An 8944-nucleotide genomic window follows, 5' to 3' on the forward strand; every position below is an offset into this window, starting at 1 on the left:
TACTTGGCCTTTGGCCTAAAAACTATATTCCTTCCTTTATGTTAAAGCTGTATGCCCAGTGTTCATAAAAAATGGAGACCAAACAATGAAATATAGAATAGTTATTTCTGTTGAACATCCCATCAATAGTGATATGAATTTAAGAGTCTGAAGAGCTCTTACGAATGCTTAATGTTATCTGCAATACTTCTCACGATTGGTGCATGAATTCTTAATTTCTGTGTGCATATATAATTAATGCTGGACTTAAAATAGAAGAGATAGTAATACCAAGAGGAAATATATGAAGGAAGAATGCAAGTTCAATAGTTAATGTAGATGAAGATTTATATTCACATCCACATTGCATATCGGGAAGACTTTAAGGATATGCGAGGATTTCCCAAGAGATTGTGGATTATTTTAGAAACGAATAAATGTTGAATAGATTACGAAAGACGTAATCTTGGAAAAGGTACAGAGTTTTGGGTATGGTGGTGTCCCTCTTTAAATGATAGTAAGGTTATTTTACTTAGGAACTGATATATAAAAAAAAGGTGAGAATCTGATGATGTACTTGTGAGATTTATAAACACTAGCAAACTTATGTATACAGAAATAATGTATGAAAAGTCGTAAAATAACTAAGTCTACAGGCATAACCAGCTCCGTTATGGAATCCCTTCTCACCCCTACCCCCTTCGAAGGGAGGGGGGGAGGTAGGTCGAAACCCCATTATAAACCATCTTAGGGATCCCCACTATAACCCTGCCAAGTTTCATGCCCATCGGACCAGCTGTTTGGCCGTGATTGAATGGCAGACGGACGGACAGACATTACGCCCATTATAGTAAGATATGATGACGTCTTTCAATTTAATTCCCTCTTAACCATGGTATTCATAATTCTAAGGGGCTTTCCGCGAACACCTGCGTAGCAGAATGGTAGCGAAGTAAAAGTATCACTCCAGTAGAGTCGGTCCAAATGAAGAAACCACATTTACCAGAGGGAAAGCAGTCATTTTGTTTCTCGATGACGGAGGGTAATTCCTTGAGATCGTGTTGTCAGTTGCGCGCTCTCAGATGCGCACGGAGCGCGTCATCTTGTCTCTTTTCATGTCGGCCGTATAAGCTGACAGTACTGATTTGCCCTTGTTTCTGGAATTTATGTACAAATTTTAGACGGCGATTCCAGAGGAATGTTTGTGGCCGTTCAGTGTTCCAGGGAGCTATACCATGCACTGGGTTTCAACCTCACAGATGGAAAAGAGACTTGTTTTGTGTAAAAATATCTAACCTTACGAAGCAACACGAAAATTCAGATACTGAGATATACGTAGAGGCCCAGTTCTGTCAAGATTGGAAGTTGGAATCGCTGATGTTTTAATGTCACAGATGGAAAAGAGATTTGTTCTTTGTAAAAGTATCTCGCCATACGAGGCAATATGAAAATTCAGACTAGATATTGAGACGTAGGTGCACAGCTTTGTCAAGATTGGAAGTTGGATTCGACATTTTTTCAGATGAACGGTGCTGACTGAGATAGTAAAGAGAAACTTCAAACTGTGAAATCCGAATGCTTTGAAGAAGACGCACGATGAGAGTAAATGTGAGCAGTATTAAGGTAACTAGGATAAATGAATCGTAATATGACTGCTTGAAAAATGGAAACGGTTGGAGTAAATATGGGGTTGATGAGTTGATGTAAAGAACAGCAGGGAAGGTTGCAGGCTTTCTCTGAGTTTGTGGGTGTTCACGATAGGTGACTTAAACACTTTACTTGTTCTCACAGAGGAGTGAATTCCGTGCGTGCAATAGAAGCGTCAGCCATAAACAGAAATATTCTAGTCCACAATCATAATATTCCGGATCGTATAATTCTCGAACGTTCTCCGAAACGTAATTATTCTCTTCCCTCCTGTATAATCATCACTCGGTTCCTGTCAAAGCTGAACGGAAGGCAAATTTCCGTCCGGTTTCTTTTTTCCTTTCTTCATTTTCCTTTTTGGTTTCGTGGTCGTTTGATGCTCTAATTCGGTGGAGTTCATTTTGTCAGGTTTATTACGTCATTATTAAAAATGAAAAAGGTTTCATTCACTGACATTTCAGATATGGTGAGATTTGAGGAAGTTATAATATCCTCTCTCCACGATTTCAAAGCTTTTTCCAGTTGTGATTATTACTCTCTCATTCGTTTATTTCTCATGTTATCGTTTAGACATTTATACATAGCTTCAAATGAGTCTGTGGATTTAATCCTTTTGTGGTTTACATTTATTTACTTCATTTTTTGAAGTAGGTGTATTTCCTTCTTATTTTTTTTGAATTACCTGTATATTATAACTTATAAAATTATATGGAAGCATTATAGCTAATTAAATCAAATAGCTTTCTACAATTTTTGTTTCTCTTTCAATTCCCGAATATCAGAAGCAAAACCCAGGGTAGTCACTGGCATGTAAAAGCTACTCTGCTGTTTTCATATGCGATGCAATATTGATCGGAAACGAAATAAAAAAAAAATTCGATTTTTTTTCTTATTTGTATTTATTCATACATCCATGAAAAATGCTGTAGTCATACAGAGAAGAAAAACAGTTATTGTCCTCTTTACCTTTTCCATGATATAAAAAAAACTTATTTTTACCCAATGCCACAACCTTCCAGAATATCCACAGCATCGTCCGCTGAGACTGCGTACAAATAAAACTTGTCAGTGACATGTTTACAACTTCGGCGCTCAGAAACACTGACCGGAGGAAATAAGTAAGGGAATGTTTCCTATCTTTTGCAATATGAATGAAATGTTTCATTACATATTTAACGTGGGTGAATCACAGTCTGTAATGCATATTAAGTATAGTTCGGTGGATACTCGCCGGAAAAATAACGACGCGATTATTCATTCTTAACGTCAAATAAAATGAAAAAAAAAAAAAAAAAACATAATTACCTGGAATTGGGAAGCAGAAAATGGGAGAAACGTATTCGGGAACAAGAAAACATCGCGATGATGATTAGAAAGACGAAATGGGAGGAGTGAACGGAAGAGTGAGCTTCCAGACACCATTGTTTACACACTGAAGTGAATATGAAATACAATGAGAGAGAGAGAGAGAGAGAGAGAGAGAGACGAGAGGATTGAGAGACGAGAGAGAGAGAGAGAGAGAGAGAGAGAGAGAAGGAGCAAATTTGATTCAGCTGAAAGTGTCATCATTATCGGAGCCCCATTAATTTCGATGTTTGTTTGTCTGTTTGTTCGGCTCGGGAAAGACGAAAAGTGCTTCAACAGCAGATAAAAGAAAATACTTTGAACTTGTATTCATATATATATATATATATATATATATATATATATATATATAGATAGATATATATATATATGATATATGTATGTATATATATGATATATATATATATATATATATATATATATATATATATATATATATATAATAAACTCCGCAGTGAAATATATATATATATATATATATATATATATATATATATATATATATATATATATATATATATATATATATATATATATATATATATATACTGCGGAGTTTACGTAAAATCCAATTTCAGATGCTTTATTTTCCGGACCTCTTTATTTTGCTGTCCACTCTCTCCAACTTCTTCATTTCTCTGTCTTAGAACCTGATTGCCTGAAAGGGACTCATCTCTCGACATGACAACTTAAATCCTCAAATCTGTCATATCAATATTATGTCTTCTCTCGGGAAGTTTAACGTTATTTATTTTTTTCATTTAGTTTCCTTTTTTAGTTTGATACGCTAGAAACAGTGTATTGAAACCTGTGTATGTCTTTGTGTGTCTTTAAGGATACTGTACAACACGTAAAAACTTATGTCTTCTGAACAAATATCTGGGTTTTGCAACTTGTACTTGTTTATATTCTATAACTTCTCACTATATACATTTTATTTATGAGTCTTCTCTGCAGGTAAACTCATTTTTTTGCGTGATTTAATAAAAGTCTTACTAACTGGAAGTTTTGGAATTTTCTAAATTTGGTTGTGTTCGCTAAACGACCCAGAAGATGACGAAGTGCTCTTCCACCTTTGATACAAGAAGGACATGTTTTTCCAGAATATTCTCTCTCTCTCTCTCTCTCTCTCTCTCTCTCTCTCTCTCTCTCTCTCTCTCTCTCTCTCTGTGCATGTGTGTGTGTGTGTGTTTGTGCGTGTGCGATGTATGATATATTCCATTTCATGTTGTTTTTAATCCCTTTCCTGTCTACATACAAAATCCTCATTTTTTTTTTTTTTTTTTTTTGTAAAATCCAGCGAATGTATGCATTGCAGACCAAACCTACCAAAGACAATTTTGGAAACTAAGGACATTTTTAAACCATCGTCCTTTACCAAATAAATTACTATAGTCGCAAGAATTGATTATTTACAAAAAGATTTGTTTTATTGAACGTTCATATCTAGTTCACTCTCATCACTTTGCCTAATGATAAGCCTGAATCATAAGAAACCTCTTCAAGATAATATGGCTGCCTTCGTATTCAAATCCAATCGCATTACGGCAAGGGAGAGAGAAACCGAGAGAAGGGGGGAGGGGGGAAGAATGTAGTGAAAATCACAAAAACAAAAATCAAAGCAAGGCAAAAGGGCAAACGAAGTCCGTGTACTTCCATCAACTGCAATAAAACAACACAGCCGAAATGAAAGGTGACTGTTGTTTGCCAACGGAGAGTTTCCCTGTTTTCAGGGAGCTTGCTTAAGGATCAGATGCCAGGCTGCGCGTTGAAGAGTAATGTCAAGGGTTATGGTTCCTCAGCGTGAGTTAGAGGAAAAAAATTTATTTCGTTGTTTTAATTATGAATCATGTTGTTCAAGGTGGTTAACAAATGTATGTTAAAAAACTTTAGTGTTTTACAACATCACTGAGGAAGACTCTAGAACTTTACTGTAAATAATATGCGAAGTACAACTGTGCACACGAAAAGTTTTTTTAGTGTATTTGCCAAGAGATATTGTTAGATCAGACTATTCCCTTTTGCGTCTTTGTTGCTTTCGAGAATGAAAAATTCGAACGACCTCCTTTGATTGGAAAAATGAAAGGTCAGGTGTGAGTCAGTGCTTCCCAATATTTAATTGACATGTAACAATTAATGACGCACAAGAGACCAAAGAAGCAAAGCTAAAATTAGATTTTTTTTGCGCTGGAGGCCAATAGTAGAAATTCAGGGATGAGTCGACTTCAGTAAAACTGGAAAATAAATTCAGTCTAGAGAATGCTCGCATCCACATCCACACCAGTGCACCTTGCATAGTATCTATATAAACGGGAAATTGAAAAGAGGAAATAGATAAATAATGTTAAAAAATTTGTACAATTTGTAAAAATCAATCGACTTGTGATTACTCAACTAAGAATCCGAATCTATAAGCTCAGAAACATAGATATGCATTCAGGCTATTTACTCATCTCAGTACATTTAATACGTGCGTGACAGCTGTAACTCAAACCATGGGAGGTGATTATTATATGAGAATTATCGTTGTGGAAGTCCTTTAGCATCTGGTCAGAGAATCCGATGCCATTGCCATTGACAAATTTGGACAACTCAAGTAAGAGGAAAATTAGAGTAAATTTGCCATATACCCTCCTGCCAGTGCAACACAAGTTAAATAAACTATCCAAAGCTTTGTCAGTCCCCTACTATTGCTAGACAAGTGTACCATCTCTCTCTCTCTCTCTCTCTCTCTCTCTGATTACTCTTCCCTAGTTTGCTACAATCCAGTGTTGTGATTAAAGTATTACCCTATAAGCTTGATAAGCTTGTATAATAACCAACCAATAAGAAATTCTTATATTGAAACTGACAGCCGAGACCAATATAGAGAATGCATCGGCATACAAATTGTATCCCAGTCTCAGCCTCCAGCGGGACATATATGATCTCGACACTTACACCATCTCTCTCTCTCTCTCTCTCTCTCTCTCTCTCTCTCTCTCTGGAAACTAGAACTGAAGAGATACAACACATCCCATTGTAGGAACCTCTTTACATACAAGATTTGTGACACGTGGAAAGAACTGCCACTAGAAGTTGTAAACAGCAACAGTGTGGAAGAGTTTGAAAGAAATCTAGACAAAATCATTTGGACACTGTGAATGAACAGTAAAACCTACTCTTAGACATAAGTGTAGACCTAATGATGTCACCTCGAATGGACTAATAAGTCTTTGAGACATCCTAATTCTTGTAACTATATCTCTGTCTAGTGGTGTTTTTCTTTCTTGTCGAATTGTAACATAATAATTCACTCATTTCCCACGTCTGCTCTTCTAGCGGGCCCTAAAGCACCTTCGTCCTCTCCAGAGTAGAGTTATCACCAGTTATCACCACCTTCTAGTGGAGATTCGACCTTTAACTTGCATATTACATATCGTCCAGGGCAGTGACGTCCGCTATCTCTGGTGAGGTTATGTCCACGGAGTTATCACGTCACCAGCTTTGTTTCTCCTTCAAGTGAAAGTCTCGGCTCGTTTTGTTAATCTCCTACACAGTTTTCGCTTAGTAATGGTGACTTTCACGTCAGTGGTGGTCATGCTGTCTTTATCCCTAAATTAAACTGGCACTGGTTGATAGACATGGAACCAGTGCCAATTTAATTTAGAGGTTTTCTTTTTCTTTTTCTTTTAGTAAGGGAAAATCCATTTTTACGGGAAAATATTGTACACAGAATGCTTCACCATTGTCCACAAGGTTGTCATAATACTTTTGTGTTGTGACTCTTAACATACTACAAGAGGGAAGAAGACAATAATAACCTGAAGATTGGATTGAATAGGTTGGTATCATGTCATGTTTAATGGCGTACCATCGTGGGCATGTATAGTTGAATATTATGCATTATCAGATTCTCTCTCTCGATCTCGTCTTCACTCTCTCTCTTTATATCATATATATATTATTATTAACTATATAATATATATATAATATATATCTATATAATATATATATATCATATATATATTTATATATATATATATAATAATATATATATCGAAATCCCATCTTGTGAAGTACTCTGCAAAACGAAGTTTCCGATGTGCCTTCAGGTAATATTCCTTCTTTCTTGAGTTCTCTTGTCAGAGTACTAATTGTAAAGGTATCCTTTGACAAGAACTTGCTGTGAACAGATTGACGAATTGTACCGATGGTAAAAAAGTCGAACACATCTTCAGCTGGCTGTGTGGAATGAGACTGTAATGAATCTGATGAGGGCGGTGCTAATGGTGATGGCGATGGAGCTCTTGATAGTGCTGGCGATGAGAGTGATGATGGTAATGGGACTGTGATGGTGGTGGAGTTGGTTGTCCTGCTATTGGCCGTAAATGTATGGTGCGCTTGAACATCTGACGAACGGCATTCCTTGTCATATCCGTGACATCAGCAACTCGGTCATACGGTCTGTTTGGGTAAAAAATATATAAAGAGATAAAGAGAGAGGTTGTTTGATAGATAATTACACGAGGACAAATATTTTTTTACCCAAACAGACCGTATGACCGAGTTGCTGATGTCACGGATATGACAAGGAATGCCGTTCGTCAGATGTTCAGGCGCACCATACATTCACGGCCAATTGCAGGACAACCAACTCCACCACCATCACAGTCCCATTACCATCACCACCCTCATCGCCAGCACTATCAAGAGCTCCATCGCGATCAAGAGCTCCGTCGCCATCGGTACAATTCGTCGGTATGTTCACAGCAAGTTCTTGTCAAAGGATACTTTTACAATTAGTACTCTGCAAGAGAACTCAAGAAAGAAGGAATATTACCTGAAGGCACATCGGAAACTTCGTTTTGGAGAGTATTTCACAAGATGGGATTTCGATATATACGTATATATATATATATATATTATATATATATATATATATATATATATATATATATATATATATATATATATATATAATAAATATGTATATATATATATATATATATATATATATATATATATATATATATATATATATATATATATAAAGAGAGAGAGAGAGAGAGAGAATCTGATAATGCATAATATTCAACTATATATGCCCGTGATGGTACGCCATTAAACATGACATGATACCAACCTATTCAATCCAATCTTCAGTTTATTATTGTCTTCTTCCCTCTTGTAGTATGTTAAGAGTCGCAACACAAAAGTATTACGACAACCTTGTGGACAATGGTGAAGCATTCTAGACATGATATAAAATATCAATAGTAGGCAGTACGCAAGGTGTCAGCAGGAGCCCTTGTCAATGCCTGTATCTAACAGACGTGTACCTTCCCTAGCACCATCACCTCTCTGAGTCTCTGACTGCCATCCGAGATTTTCATTTTCTGTCTTCTTTTTCGTAAGAATTACATATTAATTAAATAATAAACACAAGTGAAGTAAAAATGAGTTTATTCAAACATAATAACCAATCAGTATTTTAGATTCCATTAAAGAACAGTATAATTCACTACAACTTATATATTATTCCATAACCATACAGAAACGGGGGCGTGGCAGGCGTAAACGTCATGGGGCCCCACGTCATGGTCGACACACGTCTTTCTGCGCCTAGTTGCCAGGTCTTAATTTCCGTTCTCACCATGGCACAAAATTGAGATGACATTTCTCGATATAAAGTAAAACAATAATGCGGAGTAGATGCTTTAATCCATTTTTCTTAATTAGGTCGGTGTCTCAAACTCTGGTGGTTTCGGTTTCACATTAATCAGAAGCCTAGTTCATTAGTTATATTAAAAAAGGAGGGTGTCATGGGCCTTGAAATAGTTAGTAGGTAGTTGAACATTCAGTCAGTTTCGCACTCCCAGACACCTGTCATCCAGAAAGGGGTGAAATGGAAATCTCTCTCTCAAACACCCGGACATCCATGAACTTATATGAGTGACTGTACATAAATGCA

Source organism: Macrobrachium nipponense, chromosome 2, assembly GCF_015104395.2.
Source record: "Macrobrachium nipponense isolate FS-2020 chromosome 2, ASM1510439v2, whole genome shotgun sequence".
Lineage (NCBI taxonomy): Eukaryota > Metazoa > Arthropoda > Malacostraca > Decapoda > Palaemonidae > Macrobrachium > Macrobrachium nipponense.